Consider the following 20,984-nt stretch of genomic DNA (forward strand, 5'->3'; position numbering starts at 1 on the left):
GCACTGTTTGCACCAGGTTACACCGTTGTACTTTATGTGGCTAGGACTACTTAGCCCTGTCTTTGTTTTATGTAGCACCATGATCCTAGAGAAATGTTGTCTCATTTCACTATGTACTGCAACAGCTATATATGGTTGAAATGACAATAAAAGCTTCTTGATTTGACATGACAAGTTTTGGTTGAGAGTTGCTGAAAGCTGAATTCAAAGGCAAGCATTTAAATATTAATATTTCATGATAAAATGTATGAAAAACTTTATCGTTTTTATACTTATACATCAGACTGAATTACAAGTAGAAGAATTTGATCAATGACAATTACTGAAAGTCCTTGAAACATTAGATTAAGCATAATTAGTTTCTTTTTTCTTACAAAGCAAAGGTCCAATTCATGTGACATTTGCAATGTGGCCGTGTACAGCAATGTGATAAAGTTGGGAAAAAATAAAAATTACTGCGAGTTAAAGATGAACTTATTTAAATATGGAACGTCCTGGTGCAGCGACTACCAATGCATGTGAAATCTTACTTTTTTTTTTTTTTAATTTTTAAACAAAAAATCTTAATAAACAGTAGAACGTACGTGATCCGCTCCTCATCCATACAATATGATGCATATATATGCTGGAAAAATGTTTCATTTTATTGGCAAAAGAAAAACGATTTGTCATCTAGTGGAATGATCGTTGCACCACCCACCGAGAACCATTATTACTATGGCAACCAATATCAAGAACGTCTTCTGGCGACATTACAGAAGAATACTGTTGATTTGCAGTGATAAAATTACTATGTGTGCAATTGTAGCATAATAGTTTAATTGAAACAGCTAACACACACGTGGAGGTCAGAACAGCTACAATAACAAAGTCTCTTTGACCATAAGGCCATCTGTTCATTATTTAATTACTTGTTCTTTTTTAGATATAGCAAGTGCCAGTGATTGTGAGAGAATAAGAATATTGCTTTCAGCTTTATAAAATGCCACTCAGTGTGTTGTTAAAGCTGCTGATCTCAACTCTTACAGAAGGGGATGCTTCAGAGATGTCTGTGAGAAGGATGAAACCTTCAGGAGAGCAGATCATCATGATGTCAGAAAAGACAGCAGCCTCTGAGTGTATGAAAGATGACTGGTAATTCCCATAATTCCCATCAATAGTGCATCCTACGATATTTGATTTATTTATTTACTTTGCATTCTAGCAGACAGTTTATGTTTTTATATTATAACTGATTTTTGTTTAAAGATATTGCCAACATCTCAAGTACTGATGTGTCCATCCATAAGGCCAAGTGCCACAGATACACAAAAACATTTTATCCAGTACCTTCAATTTTTCAGTCACAGCCTGCACTAACCATAGCCAGGATTAAACAACATGATTTGGGCACGAAGTTCACACGATTTTGCTTTGACTGACAAATTTTTCCACAGTGTCTAAACTGGGTGTGAATCAGACGGTGTTTGTTAAACAGTGTGAGAAGTTAAATAATGCCTGATAACAGTATTCGATATGATGTTATATGAGGAGTAATTCTTTGTTAAATGTTATCACGTGTAAAAACGATTCGCTATGACTAGCAGCCTGGTGCATGTTGTTACATGAAAGACAGATTGGAACAGCACCATCTACAGATTTAAAGCCAATCTGTGACTTTTCAATCATACCCACATGCTCCACAAACATACCCACATGCTGTAGAGGCTGTGCAAGTGTTCGTCTTCATTGTTTCACATATAAGTTTGAATCGAAAAGAAATGCTTTCTGAAAATGTTTTCTTTCTTACAAAAACTGTTGAGTTTTGTTTAACAGACTTTCAGACAGTGCACATAATTAGTTTACTCTTGAGAAGACATGTGAGGGTAAGTAATATTGAAATTTGGATGTTATACAACAATGTACAGTGTGAACAATGAAGCGATTTCTGCTGTTGCTTTGAGAGACTGTAGTGTGCAATAGTCATATCACTTGTGGAATCCCTGCTTCTCACTCTCTACACCTGTGGCCAAGCATGTACACAGTCACCCCGATATATCCTGTAGTGTTCTTTCTCCTGCCTAAAGGTTATTTGTGCTGTTCACATTATGACATTTCTAGCTGACCTCTTTTTCTGCAAATAGGGATGCAAAGATTGATAACATAATAAGCCTCCATAATGTCTAATAATTTACAGTTTGTCGGAAAACATTAAATTCTATTTCTTTAAAGTTGTCCATAATAGGCCTAAGTATTGCCTCAGTTTTTATGAAGTATAAGACAACTGAAAGACAAGTGGTTCATCTACTTCTTGTTAATAGCAGCTGAGCTGTGACGAATTCTGGAGTAACAAATAAAACGTCTTACATGGAAAAAATAAAAATAAAACTACAGATAGTCATCAGCATACCAGTGAGAGAAGGAGATAAAAATGCAGAGGCAACAACAGTTGCTAAATTATTTGAAAAAGAAACAGAAAATAAATATTCAATGGAATAAATAAAAATAATGTTGAGCTTTTTGTGTCTAGCTTCACTTTCACTCTGCACAACTAAAGAATTACAAAAGACAAGCAGCTGTGCCTGGCTTTTTGTGTGATGATGGACATCCATTCCTATGGCTGAGGAGACATTTGAACGCATTTCATACGAGTCCTTAATACAAAGTCCAGAACAAAGAGATGTTACTGAAGGCACATAGTTATTTAAGATGAAAGCTTTCAAACTATATTAATGCATTCATAGTTATTTAGGTTATTTTAGGTAAAGGGCTTAAATTCACAAATCTGTAGTGCAAATAAATGTTTCTGTGTTACAATATTGAAATAAGCTGAACATATTTATTATCCAGTTTCGTACTGTTTGCAGACTCCACATCATCCTCTAGCAGTGAGCAACAACTTGAGACCCCTTTTCTCAAAGCCAAACCCATATTGAGACAAGTCTTAGTGACCTCTGAACTTCTCCAATCGGGCCATTGAGAATGTTACAATGGAGACACAGACACAGCTGTCCCTGACAGCTCAATGTCTGTGCACTGCCTCACAGCTCCACAAACAAGCCTAGCACAAATGATTTGGACATCTGTGAATTCTAAAAGGTTTGGTGTTCATAAATATTTTACATATATAATATCAAGGAAGTATAAAGAAATGCATCACAAACAGCAACACCACACCGGAGTTGAATACGTGTACACTGAACTCCCCTAATGCTAATCCTCACATCACAGTTATCTGACTGAACATCTGATGCCCTGACATTCCTCTACAGTCACATTTAAACTATAAACTTTTAGAGCGTGTGTATCCCTCGCGCTGCCTTTACTTACAAGTCACTTCTCTGTGCCACAAGACCAACTGTGACATGTAGCAGTTGGCAGTGTTAATTCCTTAGTGAGAATTAATAAACTTTATTCTGTCAATTATACTTAGATAGAAGAAAAGAAAGACTATCTACAGAGCTGTGCAAATCTCCAGACAGTCAACGCCTGGCGCTCAATATTAATCCTGGGATTATGATCTGAAGAATGGATGCTGGCCATGGCCGCCTCCTAAGTCAGGTACTAAATTTTATTATATAAACTCAGAGAAGGTCGAACATCAGGCAGGCACCGAGCCACTTCAACAAACAAAATATTTAAAACTGTTGTGATCCAGATATCACGTAGATTTTAACAGGCTCTTCGTTTACTCTGTAGAGTGCACTGTACAAACTTTCACATTAGCATTGGGACATAGAAGTGCACCACAGGAGGTACAAATTCTGGATCAAAATCATGATAAACGCAGAACCCTTGTTTTGATGGGTGTATAGTAATTTTATTATTGTCCAAAACTTGGACTACATTTGAGAACTGATGCACACACACACACACACACACACACACACACACACACACACACACACACACACACACACACACGCACACACACACACACACACGCACACACGCACACACACACGCACACAATCTGGGTCTGTAATAACAGACAAGGCTGATAACACACAATAGCAGTGGTTGCTGAGAGCCTAATCTCCTCCTACACGTGTGGGCTGTGTTGATGTAGCTGCCAGTATTGCATCTTATCCTCATTTCCAAGAAGCTTCCATGTGCGTCTGTGCCTGTCAACAGGCCTTCAAAAAAACAAGGAAAGAAAGTCTGTGTGTGTGTGTGTGTGTGTGTGTGCGCACGCATGAGAAAAATGGACAGAACAGCCATAGCAGAGAGACATCCTTATTTCCACCACTGATTTGCACCATTCAATCATCTAAAGGCACACAATCATAATAAATTACTTTTACAATATGATTTCATAAGCTATAGAGTACTATATTTTCTGTAGCCTGCCTTGGTAGAATATAGACTGAGCCCCACTGACAAATGTCTGAAAAAATTAAAGCTACATCTAAAAAAGCAAAATATTTCCAAAGCTATTCTGGCAGGCAGAAGAGGCACAGCTGCTCTGCTAAATGCTGAAGACCTGCACACAAAAACACCACTTTAGCAGATGAGGAGTGGGAGAGATGAAAGCAGTGAAGGAGTAGGAGGGGAAATGTTAAGGAAATTAGAAGCGATAAGGGAAAAGAGAAGAGCAGCAATACTTCAGAGATCAAACTATCTCCATTTTCTCTCAGTCTCTCTCACTAGCCCTTTCTTATGATTTACTTCCATCCTTTAGTGTGACACAAGCATGTATAAGATATCAGAACAACCCCATTATCCATGTAATCTCAAATCATAATCCATCCCGTAATCTTTTTTTTATCCCCCTCCTTCCCTCTACCCCCACACTCATCAAGTTCCCCCCAATCGCAGCATCAGCATTAGAATAAATACCAGGCAAGCCTCTTGGGAATATACTGACCTCATATCCGGAAGAGAGAGAGAGCGCGAGAAAGATACACATCGAGAAAGCAAGAAAAAATGTAGGTGGGTGAGTATGTGAAAGAATGAGACTGGAAGAGAAAATAATCGGGAAATAGAATAAGTGTAATTGTGTTTGCAGTAAATAAAGGAAAAGAGAGAAAAGCAGGGTGGATGGTGAGGGAAGGTGATCAGGGAAAACTGAATGTGTGTGTGACTGAAAAATACATGAAGTGGTAATCTATCTGTTCTGCTAGCAATACATGCAAAAAGAGATGCACGAATGATACTTGGCTAATAGCACAGAAGAGACATACCTCTTCTTTTTAGTCAAAACAAGTCCTTAGAAGTCCATAACCTCGCAAATTTCCCCGAGTCTCAAATGCAGACAGCAACAGGCAGCTATACAAACCCAGCAGGACTGAGTAGGCAGCAAACAGTTCATAGATCAGCCTCGTCAAACTCAACAACTCCAAGACTCTACAAAGCTGCAAGTACCCGAATGAAAAAGCAAACTCGGACGGAGTTCCTCCCCTCGTGACGCAAACTCCAGTCACATGGTCTCATCAAAAGCAGAAGTGAGCCTTCGTTGCCCTGGCAACAGAGACATGGCTGTGCAGCTATTTCAATAGGTCAATCTCCTTCAGAGACTGTGGAAAAAAGATTCACCAAAAAACACACATGCATACAAAGAAAGAGAGAGAGCTTAAGAGAGAGAGAGAGACAGAAAGAGAGAGAATGTGAAAGAGAGGGACAGAAGGGGAGAGAGAGAGAGAGAGAGAGAGAGAGAGAGAGAGAGAGAGAGAGCAAAAGAGAAAGAGAGAGAGCAAAAGAGAGAGAGAAGCAGCCGAAAAGAGAAAGCAAAATATCGGGGTAATATCTCTATAAATTGACACTGAATGTTCACTACTTGTCCTGTACATTTTTGGTGAAGCTTTGCTTCAACAGCCTCATTTAAAATCACTCCACGGCCATTCAAGAGAAGCAAAAATTCTTTTGTTGCAGCCAGTAGTGCCTCAGAGGGGGCCCACACAACTGCTCGCAGCCCCACTGACCGGTTCATACTTTCACTTCCCCCCTTTTAATTGCTTTTGGCATTGGTTACACAGGTTCTCATAGAGCAAGAAATGTATAGTTCTTTTTGTCCTTCATCCTCTCCCCCACATGAACACAAGAAGCATCACCACATCGATTAGCCATCACAGCAAAGAAAGCTGCATTATTGGTAATTACACGCAAGGGTAAGGTCAGCATTCATTCAATGTTTGTAGAATCCAGCTAACTAACTTGCTTGCTGATGTTACAGGAAATAAATCAAATTTCTTATGGTTTTAACATAACATTGCTATTTCTGATATTTCAAATTTAAACCTGATTAACATCATGATAACATCATTATGTGCCATGTTCCGAGTGTCCCCTGTTCCACACAGTTGAGTTCATATCATAATCATTTATATTTTATTAATTAGGTCCAAGTCAATAAATCACATCATCTTCAAACTGTGTCTCCTTTATCTCCATATGCTGTGGTAAGAAGCAGGAGTCATGGAACACTGATGTAAATATTCCTGTACAAGACCTCTTATGTAGCCTAATTTTGGAATGAGTGATTAAACTTAAATACATAATTAGCGAGAAAGATATATAAAAGTAGGAAGAAAAAAGTTTCAGACCTCCAAATTGTGGTTTAAAGAATTTTAAGAGTGGCATATTGTTTCTTACCCTGCTGTTGTCTTTACCTATGAAGTAACTCATGAAGCTTGTAACACTGAATCTATAAACACACGTGTCTTGTATAGCCTAATTAAGGAATGTGTGAACAGAGACAGACAGATATGCAAAATAAAACTAATAAAACATTCGAGGGCAACGATGATGGATGAGTGTGGTGATAAACTATTGTCAAAAATGTACAAATAGAAATAACCTACAGAATTAGATCATATCGAATAGCATGTTATATATAAATTTTCAGAAAATGTTGAAATTTAAAGGTCATCATTGTAAAAGTATATACATGGTCTCCTTTATAGGCGTATTTATTCATCATACATATTTTGCGTATTTCTCTGGTTGGAGGAGCTACTAGCTAACGGTGCTGTAACATCACAAAGGAACAGAGACACTTCATTGTCTGTGGGTCACTGTTACAGAGCCAACCTTGCTCCTGGTCCATTGAGCATGAAAAAACACATTTCTATACAAGGGGCATGATTAGCATCTGGATGCCTGCTGAGTATAAAGGTCTAAGGATTTAAAACAGAGAAAAAAGAGGTGCCTATGGAGAAAGGGTAAGGTCAAGGAAACAAGTCTTCAAGGGCATGGTTCTGTCACTGATGAAGAGCCTTTAACTCTCAAATCACAAAGGAGAAACATTTAGAGCTTGTGTAAGTACATACAAGTTAAAAAACCTTCAGGATCTTTATATGAAGGGGATTATCCAAGTCAAATGATAAAGTTATAGTATTATCTTGTTGCCAATACCTCCTCAACCAATGAACAAAGTCTAATTTTTTTGTTACTATTTTCATGCCAAAAATACACTTAAGACATTTTAAACAGTAATCGGCTGTTTATGAAGAACTATTTTCAAACATTTGGCCTGGCAGATTTTGAAAAGCACCTTTTTACAATACTGAAAACACAATAAATACGTAATATATTAAAGTCTATTATGAACAAAGAAATAATAATAATAATCATAAAAGCTGAAATAAGAGTATTATTGCTTGCATATGCCATAGAGCATGTGTTAACATCCAAACGGATACTTGATACTATGCAGGTTTAATTTGACATTGAAACCATTGGTGGTCTATTTAATTATAACCTCTGTAACCCATGTACACTTTATTGTACTGCTCAGGCACCTGTACAACTGTAAGACATTTTATACTCTTTACGCAATGTAAAATTTCCTCTTAAAGACACTGTGACCAGAGGTTAATATTAAAGTTAATCAAGTTGTCTGAACAAACACAGAGAATGATGATATGGTATAGTAGTATGTCTACTCACTTAACACAGTGCATTCCACTTATCTACCTACCAGAAGACTGGTATTTTTTTGAAAATCTGAAATCTGAAATGTCAATAAAAAAAACAAACAGGAGACAGCAGGACTCTCACTGCTTACTGTACAACATCTGTATCGGCAGAACTGCCATAGTAGTGTTAAATAGTGAAGCGTTAAATAAACGTATCCTAACAGACGCTCTTAAAGCTGTTCAAGCTTTATCAGTCTAACACAATGGTGTAAATTAAAGTTTATAAAATCCTGCTACTGCTTAACGGCCATTTCAGAACTGGATATTTCACTTGGAATCTCATTCTAATCGAGAGGCTACAGTAAAATCACCAGAATGCAAGGAATAAATACTTTCAAACAAAAGTGATGCTGCTATGTTGTGAATATAAACAAGGTTATGCCACTTGCTGGAATCCCAACAAAGAAATCAAATAAAGGACTAGACATGAAAGCCTCCATTACATCATTAATTTGGGATACAGTAATCCAGACCTGTATGTGCAGTTAAGCATTGTGAATATTCTCTTCCCCTAAATGGAAGACTAGAGCTTGGAAGCAGCACAGCATTTATGCACCAAGATCATCACACCACTAATGGACATTTGCACACTCTTCTGAGCAGGGTAGTGCCAGAGTGTGCAAAGGTTTTCTGAACATTATAATTTACTGACTACTTAATAAATTGTTATGGCATTTATATGCATTGCGTACTCGCATTCAAAAGGATGCAAATGGAAAATGTGGCTTACAAGACAAATAGCAGATTTAGAATTTGACCTAATAATGTCATACTCATTCATCACAAATCACATCATCTCATAAGTCAAATGCATTGGTTTTGCCGTATTTGCATTTATTTAAGTAACATTTACTGTACGAGCAGATGACAGTAGCAGCTCAGCTTAGAGGAATCTATGCTGTTGCCTAGCTACCAGTGGTCCATGTAGTAAGCAGATTAATGTATGTACAGACCAGGAATTTATTTCTTATTTATATATAAAAAAATATAAGATACAAGATATACATATGTACTAGATTTAATTAATTTGTGTGAATAAAACTGTTGTGTAAATGCTTTTATCTTTTTACCATCAGCCATGAACATTTTGAGTTTATAGAAGTGTTTAGCAATACGTCTTGTATTCTTTACCTCAGTTATGCTGTTCAGGGCACAGACTAAATGACTCATATTCATTGACATTTTTATTATCAGTATACAAACATTAACATTTGCAGCCATATGGGATTGCGCACACACACACACACACATGCACACACGTGTGCAAGTGATCTGGGTCGAAGTGTGTGTCAGAGCATGGGAATCTCTGGCCAGAGATCTCCCCTCGCCAGTGAGTCATGGGAACAAGAGCAGACACTGCTGTTAGTTTGCTCCCGAGTCATAGGTCAGGTCACAAAACACAAAATGAATGGCAAAAGTTCTCTTCAATGTTCAAGCAAAGCGAAATGAATGGTGTATTTAATGTGATAATGAAACCTCAATATAGTTCATATATAAATAATAATAATAATAATAATAATAATAATGGTATAATCAATAAACCACACACAAAAGCAAATGCACACAATCCCACACTTAGTACTCACTTACAGAGTTGGCTGGACGTCTGCGATGTTCCCCACTGTTGTGAGAGAAAAGCCCAGAGCCAGCTAATCTGCAGAGGAAAAACAGAAGCCTGTTAGTCTTGGCCTCCAAAACAGAGTTATTTTAAGGCTTTGTCATTAATGCAGTCCTACAGGACTGGGAGCACAAAAGGCCAGGCTGCACAGATAACATAACACTTGACTCATGGATTATGTGGACCTAATTACTGTACACTACAATGCCAGCAGGAATTTTGTGGCCCCCTGAATGTAGAATTGGCTCATTGCCTTATATTTCTATTCCAGACCATATTGAACAAACACACTGAGCACTATATTAGGAAAATTACACAAATACTGGGTACTGAGCATCAATCCTTTGTGGCATGAATTCCACAAAATTTTGGAAACATTCCTTTGAGATTCTGGTCCATGCTGACAAAAGTGCATCACACACAGTCCTGCAGATTTCTCTGGTGCCCAATGACGCTGCATATCTCCCATTCTACCACATGCCAAAGGTGTTCTACTGGACTCAGATCCATTGACTGGAAAGACCCCTGATGATCCCTCCACTCATCACAGTTTGAGATGAATTTTACTTTGTGACATTGTGCATTATCATGCTGGATGTAGCCATTAAAAGATAATAAATTGTGGTTATGAAGGAATGCCCATGCTCAGCAACAATACTCAAATTGGCTCTAGCATTCAAGTGATGATTGGAATTAACGGGTCAAATTGTGCCAAGAAAACATTTCCCACTGGCTGGGTCCATAGATTGATGCAGTTTGTGTCACATTCTGACCCTACTATGTTTTTTGCCTCAGCAGAAATTGAGAGTCATCAGAGCAGGCTACGTTTTTATAGTCTTCTACTGTCGGCTAAAGAGTTGGTAGTGGACTTCAGCACAAAGCAGGAGCGGTGCTGTCAGCTGAACGTACCATCCACATTGAGCTCCCTGACCTGCAGGACATCTACAGCACACGGTGCTGGACCAGGACCACTTTAACTCTGGACTTGCACAGCACAGTGCCACTTTATACACTATTTACACACCGTACTGCACCTGGACACTTTAAGGACATTTAAAAACCATACACATTTATGTATATTTATTAGGGGTGGGAGAAAAAAATCGATTCACCAAACTATCGCGATTCTTTTTAAAACGATTTTGAGATCGATTTGTTTGGCTCAGAATCGATATATATTTAATTTTTTTACTTTTCCAGAGAGGTGGCGGGAAGACGTTATCGCTTTTATTCCAACAGAGGGCGAAACGTATTTTGTTGTTGTCTGTATTAGATGACGTCGTATCCGTTTTAAGCTGGCGCGAGAAAGCTAAACCATGGCAGAGGCAGGGGAGCAAACTTCTTTGAGAATTGTTTCTGCACCTTCACATTTTAAATCACAAGTGTGGAAACACTTTGGATTTTATACACTGGCAGGAAGAGCTGCGCTGGACATGACTAAAACGGTATGCAAACTCTGCCATACAGTGATAGCATATTTTTTATAGCGAATTTCAGGTTGAACGCCAAACAACCTGCAGCGTCTCAACAAACTCTGGATGTGACATTGAGTAAATTACCATCGCACTTCGGAGAAGGCAAAACGCATCACAGAGTCGATTGCTCTTTTTATCTGCAAAGACATTTGACCTTATAGCGTTGTGGAAAATGCAGGTTTTCTAAATATTTCCATACTTTGGAGCGGAGGTACGTTATTCCATCGAAGAAGCTTTTCGCAGACACAGTCGTGCCTAAAATCTATGACGAGGTTGCGTCAGAAGTAAAAAAAAACGTTTACGCAAAGCTCAACGAGTCGCATCGCGAGCTACAGAGTCCTATGTAACCCTGACAGCCCATAAATAAATAAATCTTTATATAAATCTATTTCAATTTTAAATAAATTGTTCCGGAGCTTTTTTATTTATTGTTATTTATTGGAACAGTTTAACAGCACTTATTTTATTTCAGAGAGTATTGTTTTTAGTCATTTTGTTGCACATTTAAATATTATATTCAAGTTTTTGGTACTTGAAAGTTTTATGGTTCAAGGTTCTTTATGCACTATGTATGTATGTGCTCCTGAAATAAAAATTCAGAAAGATGTGATGCATTTTTTTTGTTAATATAACTCATATACAGTCTCTTTAAGGGTATGATCAAGTATTTGCCATTGTCTAATCTTTATTAAGCAAACAAAAATCACAATTTAAACAATGAATCGCAATAGCTACAGAATCGCAATATGTATTGAATCGGCACAAAAGTATCGGGATAGTATTGAATCGCCAGATTAGTAAATCGTCCCAGCCCTAATATTTATGCATATACGTTATTTCTTCATCTATATTTTCATATAGTTTTCTTATATAGTTTATACTTTATTTTTTGCTTTTTTTTATCCCTTTTTTTTCTTTTTTTTTCTTATTCTTATACCAGACAGTTGCATAAAGCATTTCACTGAATATCGTACCCTGTATGTATGTGACAAATAAAATTTGATTTGATTTGATTCGAGTGTCAAGTGGAACACCACATGGTCTTCTGATGTTTTATCACAGAAAGATTATCAAAGTTACTGTAGATTTGTCAGCTCAGACCAGTCTGGGCATTCTCCGCTGACCTCTCTCACTTACAGAGTGTTTTCATCTGCAGAACTGCTGCTCAGTGTATTTTTTTTTTTTGCACCATTCTGTGTAAACTCTAGAGACTGTTGTGAATGAAAATCCTTAAATACTTAAACTAGCCATCTGATACCAACAATCAGGCCACACTCAAAATCACTGGATTTTTTTCCACATTCTGCTTTGAATCTGATCTGGTTGATGTGAATATTATGAAGCTAGTATCTGTATGATTTTATGCATTTTACTGCTGCAACATGACTGGCTTATTAGATAATTACATGAATTTGTAGATGTACAGATGTTCCATATCAAGTGTTAGTGCGTGTATAAAATCTGTTACTTTGTGAATTTTCAGAATAAAAAAATTAAACTAATGCTAACAATGGTGTAGATAATGTAATGCAACAAAGAAACATTTCTAATAAAATTTCTAGAAACATGTTCTTTTGTTACAGAGAAGCAAACAAAATAAAATAAAATACAATGATGTAAAAAATGGTTTTGTAAATAATAAGTGTGTATTAATGATGAAGTATGACTCCCATTTAAAATAGAATAAAGCAATGGAAGACATTCAGTGGATTTTGTAAAAGTACTAAAAATCACATTAAAAACAGAAAAAAAACAAAATTATACAGATTAAAAACTGGCCTTACCATTTGTGGTATACTTTTCCTCGACTATCACTGATTGTTGCCACAGTGTGCAGGCTTTAAAAAGACTATGGTCATGAGTGTGTCCACATGATGGCTACCATGTTCATAGTCATATGTAGCCTTGGTACTTACTGCTACTTTCACAAGTCAGAACACTTTCCCCAGTTGACTGTGAGATTTCTTCACATTGCCTCTGTAATCAATGGGAGACACTAAAGTAGCACTTAACTGTAGAGTTCTCCACTGCTAAGCTAATGGGTAAACAGAACAATAAAATTTCTTTCATTTCATATGACTGAAATATTTGAAGCACCCCATACAAACACACCAGATAGTATATGCAGCAGAGGAGTGACATAATAAAGAGGAGAAACACAGAAAAGACTGTAGATTAACTCCAAATGCCACGTTTAAAGTGCTATATACTTTTGGTTGTCCACTTGAGACAGAATGTTAATTCCTGGTCCTAACAGGGCCCAAATATTCATTTAAACGGTTTTAGATGGACAACTGGGAACACAAGACTTAAAGGGCCCAAAATTTTAAAATGATTTTTCTCTGTGCAATAAAGAATAAAGCACCATTAAGAGGTAAAAGATAGTATAACTGCAGCACACTCGTCTCCTTGGAAACCTGCCGTGCTAATGTGGGTTTCTGCTTAAATGCACAAAATACAGCATGCAGAAGATAAGCTGCAAGCAGGTGTGTGTCTGCATGTGAGGGGGAGATACAGCACACCTACTTGTGCTTTCTCACGAGAGAACCAGCAGTCACGATTCTCAACCCACTCAGACAAAAAACTTCCCATCTCATTTCATATGGAGGCTTTAATGTGTTTGCTCTAGCTGTGGTTTTTCTGTTGAGGCAAACCGTGTGCAACATTTCACACCTCTCCATGAAGACTGGCTGCTCATGAATCCGAAACAATGAATGGCTTAGTGACGCATCATGAATCTGTGGTTACATTCGGCCAACAGATCTGAGTGGGTGATATCTGTTACAACTCTAGACAAATATACAGAGAGACATATTAAATACTACTTGTTAACTTCTGGTTTAGTTATTGCACCATCTTGAGTGTTTGAGCTCCAGATTTCAAATCTAATAGAGCTTACTTGTGTCTATAATAGATACTGAAATCCCAAAATAAAGGACAAACATTTTATTACTTATTTCACATGGAACTAAGAGGAAAAAAGTGGGATTCATCTCGGAGTTTTGTTTGATTTTGGCTTTCTTCATTAAAAAAACTCCTATGTTCAAACGTACTAATTGCACAGGGGTTTCTGACGATTGTTGTGTGTGTGTGGTCTGATGAATCACAGGCTTTTGCAGTTCACAAAAGACAAAATTGCAATGCTTTCTTCTGCATCACTCCTAATGACAAACTCTGAGAGCTCACACAAACATAACTGCTCTAACAGAAGATGCATGTAAATATACAAGGAGCTTCCCATAAAAAGCGCATTGATGCAATGTTGAAGGCAAAACATGTACTCTCAGATTATTGGGAGTCTACAGATATAGATATTGTCAGACTAGCACTTGATTTTACTTATTGAGGCAAGCAGCAGAGCAAATGCCTGCCCAGACCTTGTTTTCCCAATGACACAGCCGTGAGTTAATTACTCAAAGACTGAAAGATGCACATGCCCCTTAGGTAATGAATGTGTCACCAGGTCTGCACAACTGACAGCTGTGCAAATGTACCTAAATATTTCTGAACACCAATTGTGCATAGCCATATTAGGTCACAGTTTAAAGCTATGATACTTCAACAATGATGGCCACAATTTATTGATTTTTATTTAATTGAAATTGTGTTACATTGATACATTAAACGATGGTGAATAGCACAGTCACGTGTCTGTTCTGTGGTTGACTGGCAGTCCTACTTTACTCTCATGCTGTCCTGAATATAAGCGGTTTGTGGCTGTTATATTTGTAGATGCTAAACATGTTCGAATCCCTCTGAAATATGATCACAAATACAAACCAGAAAAAATCTGCAAAAAAGTGATATGCTTTAGTTTATAGTTATATTTTGAATATCACAAAAAAATGACAACTTGGCCAGACTTTCCTAGTGCTTAGATATCTTTCTTTAAACCAATTCTAGTTCTCTTTCTCACAACAAATAGGTGCCAATTATCACCTACATAAACAATAGCAAGCCAGAAAACATACAAGTGCTATGTTGGCTCTCGTCTAAATAAATATTTTCCAAAGTTTCTTATTTTTGCATACCCACAGAAAGTTGAGCATTCCAAGTAAACAAACTAAGATTATATTAAAAGGATAAAAATAACAATTTGCAAATTACAGCAAACCAACTTCAGGAGCTAGAAAACATCTTTTGGTTACCAATTTTATGCTCTACCACAAAGGAAATAACATCTCAAACCTTACTTAACAAGATGTGTGCCAGCCCAAACACTGCAAAAAGACAGAGAAAAGGCAAAATACATGTTGTTTAATACATGTGAATGTTGTTTCTGTTTGTACCATTGTCACTAATTTTCATTTGAGGGATTCATGGGGTGGGTTTGAACCATTTCCATCAAAAATAATTCCCCAATTTTTCCCAGAAAATAGTAATTTTCATTTAATTACTTTGCTTGGATAAATTCTTACTGATAGTCATGTATTTGAATAAGACCAAGACATGATCAGACTTCTTTTTGGAATAATCTCTATTTGGATTTAGATAACAGCAGGGTATATTTAGTCAGCCATTAAATTTGTTAGTTTAACAAGCAGAGCATGTTAACTTGGCTTTTTCTTCTGACCATTGGCATTAAATATGTGCTGTGATCAAACTCAGATCTGCACACATGTTGGTAACAGCTCTCTATTTTCTGGAACACTCCACCACATAATTATTTACTGTTGAATGGTTTTCAAAGTCAAGTCTATTCGACTATGGGCTTTAGAAATGTCATAGCTTTCTGAGTTCAGCCAATCAAGTCTCTCTCACACGTACATGTTTGTGAGGTCATTTGCATAATGCTCACTTGGCTTAAACACAACACCACTGGGGCACAATGATCTGTCACTAAGGTCATTTACTCATTACAAAAACTCAAATCAACATCAACATTCGACACCACTTGAAACTGTGACTTAAGCCTAGTGTACATTTCTGTGCTGATGACAGATGGCAAAAAATGACTGTCATCTTGTTTCATGATTAATGTTGTCAAATCTAAGTTAACTGCGAACTTGAGGTCTGTGAGAATATCAAGAGAAGGTACTATAGCATCTTCCTACAACAGACACAGCCGGTTAGAACATCTTTATACTGTGAAACAGTATCTTTAATAGTGAGTATGAGTGTGGCTGAACGTGGAGAGCAGTATTAGGAAGCGTGGTCATTAAAAATGTTGGATGTGACAGCATTTCAGTTTGGCGAGCATGAGATGTGCACTTCTTTTCCACTCATTTGCCAGGGTCTATATACTTTGCATGTGAGTCAAAGTGCGATTCACAGCACCTAGAACTCAAAAGTAATGAGCACACTCACTGCTGCTGCATAATCAGGTCCTGTATTCATGGAAACCTCACACTGTATTAAATATTTTGTCTAAACACTAGAACATCTTCAACTTAAAACTCATGCAAGCATGATGACCACACAGTCAGCAGCACACAGCAGCAACCAACACAAACAAAGCCAAAAAAGCTTTGTGACCCCCCTAATTGCTTAAAGTATATTTGTTTGTCACACTTGATTAATGAGGCCCAAAATTTTTTTTAAGGCAATCAAGGCAAAGAAGCTTTTGTTCCAGTGTGTTCTCCATATATTTTTGTTACCAAATTTGTGTATTTTGTTCTTTTGGCACAAACCATATAATGTTAGCAGTGTAGCTACAACCCACAGCAGTGGAAAAAAGACTCAGCTTAGCCAAGAGGGAAAATATGATTATAAATAATAAATGATAATAATAATTATTATTGTTATTCATTTTTTATTAATATTATATTAAAAACACTACTGCTACTACAACTAATAATAATAATAAAATAAAAATACTTACATAAAAATACAGAGAAACTCACCAACACTTTTAACAGCCCTTTTTCAATACCTGGCTATTATAAGTGAACTGAACAACTGAACTGGGTAACAATACAAACTGTACAATGAGAATAAACCGGCTATCATTCAGTAGCTTCCCACCAAATCAGAACACACACAAATGTCTTTAACGTTTAGCTTTGTTCTTGCTAACCATTGATGTCTTCTATTGTAATACGAGACTCTTTCACGCTCACACTCCCTATCGCTGTGTTTTTATGCTGTCTTTTCTGAATTTTCTGATCTTGGGATCGTCTGGCTTCTTTTGTGCTTAAAGCTGGGGCATGATGAGATTTGACGTATCGGAATAAGTATATATTACAAATTTCTTACCATTATTCACCTGACATCCTTAACAGAGGGCTGACTGTTAATTACTAATGCAGCAATGTTTTTAATATCCTTAAGCACTGTAGCTTTAACCAACTGCCTCAATGCCATCATATGTGCAGATCAGCCTATAAACCTATAATTTAACCACTTCCTCTATTCTGATCATTCTACATCTGTTACCGTTTGTATTAAAAGGAAATCCAATTCCTCATTTGAAAAGTGAAAGCTTAATGACATGAATATGATTCTCTTGGGGAAAAAAATGATCACAAGCACAAACACCAAGCCACTGCTTTAGAATGACGCTTCATAAAACACTACAATAACAGATACACAGACATAATTTTTTCAGTCATTTCTTTTATAGATCATGTTCCAGAAAGGTGTCTTTACTTTTACTTGAATACTGGGTACTGTATAACACTTGGAAAGCATTAAGCTTTTTCCAAACGATAAAAGGCGAATTTATGGGATTTATAAGATGCCTTTAATACAGAGCAACATGAACACTGCTCAAGAAAAGTGCTCACTAAATTCACAATGATACTGTTTAGGTTCTAGACACAAAAAACATTGTGAAGTATGTAATATAGTCAGAAAAAACAAGTATTTCAAAAAGAGAGATGTATTTAGTCGTTGTTGTTTTGTTTTTTTTAAGACTTCCAGTGACTAAGATGCTCAGACACACGGAGGAAGTTCATTCCATCACCAAGGTGTCAGAGCAGATAAGAGTCTCGATACAGGCTTTCCTGGTACCCTGAGGGATGGTGGGAGCAGGGGGAGAATAGGGCAGTGAGTTCGGAGCAGTGCAGTGCACGATAACTGCATTGAGGCTGGGTTCATTTGGTCACATCAATGAGACAAAAGTGATGCAAGACACAATTAATACACACCTGTAGGTGGAGGTTTGGGGATTCCGCTCCTGCCCTTTAACCTCTGACTCTTAATGAGTGTCAGGTCTTCATGAGTAATAAACAACACAGCTAACGTGTTCATATGTACAGATGTTTAACGAGACTCATCACTGACACGTCGTGAGTATTAAAACGAAAGCATTAGAGCTAAGAGCTAAATGGCTGGGGAAAAAAAGAACTGAAAGCTACATTTATTATGAAGCTAACAAACACAGTTAGCCGATGCGGTCTGTTGCTAAAAAACGAAGCGGTTGACACTGATAAATATCGCGAGCTGCTGAAATCAAAGCGGTTCAGTGAAATTCGGAGGGATTTAATTATCGCTAGCTTGTTGCCTCGATTAAACATCTCGATAAAAATGAGCTAACTAGCTGATGGCTATTTATTAGCAGAAAAACCTCCAACACTCTCAGTACGAAGTTAAACACAAGTACAGCTGTCTGTATGCAACCGTCTACGTGAATACGTGTAGCTTTGAGAGCAAACCGCCTCTGCAACAGCAACAAGTTACACCACACAAGTCATGTTTCCAGTTAGCACGAAGCTAAAACAGCGGAACAACAAAACTTTGTGTCCTGTCAGGAAAAGCTCAGACAAGACGAACTCACTCACCTAATGCCGTACACACGGATGCGATAGCCTTGCGAGGCTGCGGGTTTCAGAAACAGGAGCAAAGGGCAACGTATAGAAGAAAACTAAAACGCGAGTTTGAGGAAAACTGCAGTTTCCCGGACGCGGCGCTGCAGAATGGCCCCAGGAAAGTCTAATGACGTCACTTCACGCGCCATGAACGCCCTCCTGCAGCAGCTTGACTGAAGTTTTTTTTTTGCCTTTTCTCCTCACGTTTAAATGTCCTTATATGTGCATTATAATGCAGAATGTCCTGTTTTAGACGTTTTAAGTGCATATTGCATTTATGAACGTTTGAGTGAAGCAACATTACTCTACAGCTCAACAACTAGTCTTTCTGTAATTGTGGTAAAAATAACAGTAAAAATAAATCTACTTCTTGGCCAAGTGGCTGAAAAGGGCAGTGACTTCGAAATTCTCTAAAATGCCTTAGTACACTACTATTTACACCAGTACACTGTTACTTATTATTTTTCAGCCAAACTTAACAAGAGTACCTAATAGAGCTGTTCAGCTTTTATCCACTTAAATCCACATTTCAGAATAGCACGTGTCTGTTTTAAAGGAATAATACAAATTTCACCAATATTTTCAGTAACCTGCTCTTATATTAAAGTTTAATATTAGAGTAGGACATTATTAGAGGACCCTCAGACCTGTCTATTGTCTTTACAATTCTACAAAATCCAAGTGAATCTTATCCAAAGTCATTTAATCTCAGCTGTCAGTAACTGGAGGACAACAACCAAGCACTTTCCTTTCAATTACAGTCTAAGCTACACAAAACACGAAAAAACGATCATTAAAGATTTAGCTCCCCCTCACTACTTACTCTAGTGCAGTCAGTTAGCCTACTGATAATTGACTAAATTCTTCAGACAGACAGACAGACAGACAGACAGACCGCTGGATGTTGTAAAATGATCCCAGTGATTGCTGCATTTTATCATTATGTTGTAGTCTTTCTGAATTTACTCCTTACCTGACTAGTTTGACTTGGATGTCATACTCATCTTCTTAAAATCTTCTTTTGACATGACGAAACCCTTTCATGCTACACCTATCAAACATGATATACTGTTATATTTATTTATTAATTAGTATAATTGGTCTTGTCTATGTCCATGTCAGGGATGCAGTTATGGGTAGAATAAGAAATTTATTATGTTAAACTGAACCCATAATCTTACTGCCATCTAGTGGTCGATAGTTAATTCTGCAATTATAACAACAGAAAATCAAAACAGATGTCTGAAACTGATGTCTTTCTTAAACGTTAAACTTTTCCCCAGTGTAAGGTTTTGTGCATTATGAAGCAGGTTTTCGTCAAGGACCTCCTTGTATTTGGTTCCATCCATTCTTCTTTTCTACCCACTTCTGAGATTCTGTTTGAATTTGAGTTCTTGGTCAGCTCCATGAAAAAGTCCTTTAAACATGGTTAATGATTTGGACTAACAATCTACCTCTGTGGAGAATACTGGTGGTTATCATTTTTCCATTATGCAGTGGTGGAGTTCACCTTGATCCTAGGACTGTTCAAAGCTTTAGGAATTATTTTATACAATCAATATAAAGTCATACTCCTGTTAAAATGAATTAATTAAAAAATTAAACCAATATTAATCACTCAGAATTTTATTCCATCTATAATGTTCAATTACAATGTATAAAAATTAAGTGGAAAGCAATCAAGTATTTTAGGGTGCAACTGGAAAATAATATGTTACAATAACCTGATTGCATGCATATATTTTTTATAAATGTTATGCCATTTATTATTGTTCAGAAAGAAATATCACATTCACAAAAGTAATTATCATACAGTTGTCATTCATTATTTTTTGTCAGCTTTTTCTGTAGGATTTTCTTCACATTTTCTTAACTGATGAGGCCATGATCCAGATAGAGCTTCCAAAGCTTGTGTGGTATCTCCTTTGTTGAAAGGTATTAATCAGGAGATGGGTATTAAAATAATTTCTAATACATAATTCCAAAAAAACAAAAAAAACAAAACAAAACAACATCAAAAGAACACAATACCTACAATGCACATGGTAGTGGGAGCATCATGCATTTCTTCAGCTAGAACTGCGGGATTTATCAATATTACGAATCGTTTGAAATAATTACCTAAATAATCTATTTCACCTTTTTACTATATTTTCAAGCCAGGTAGAAGAACCAAATATATACGATTGCAAATTAATAGCTTTAGAATAAATAAATAAATAAATAAATAAATAAATAAATAAATAAA

The 20,984-nt window shown here is 36.9% G+C and overlaps 1 protein-coding gene across 4 annotated transcripts in view; it reads right to left on the bottom strand.

The window, feature by feature from the left end:
- ncalda (neurocalcin delta a) overlaps positions 1-18,937 on the bottom strand; it is a 31,645-nt gene extending 12,708 nt beyond the window's left edge. The window contains exons 1-2 of one of the 4 annotated variants that reach the window (XM_027149305.2): positions 18,710-18,937; positions 9,482-9,549 (exon numbers count right to left, since the gene is read on the bottom strand). The gene's annotated coding sequence lies outside the window, so the exon portion shown is untranslated. Of the gene's footprint in view, positions 1-5,162; positions 5,354-9,481; positions 9,550-18,709 lie in introns of those variants that run through there. The other 3 variants (XM_027149307.2, XM_047811265.1, XM_027149308.2) reach the window with 3 other exon arrangements.
- Positions 18,938-20,984: the final 2,047 nt, after the last annotated feature.

The sequence above is a fragment of the Tachysurus fulvidraco genome, chromosome 3 (assembly GCF_022655615.1).
Source record: "Tachysurus fulvidraco isolate hzauxx_2018 chromosome 3, HZAU_PFXX_2.0, whole genome shotgun sequence".
NCBI classification, from domain to species: domain Eukaryota; kingdom Metazoa; phylum Chordata; class Actinopteri; order Siluriformes; family Bagridae; genus Tachysurus; species Tachysurus fulvidraco.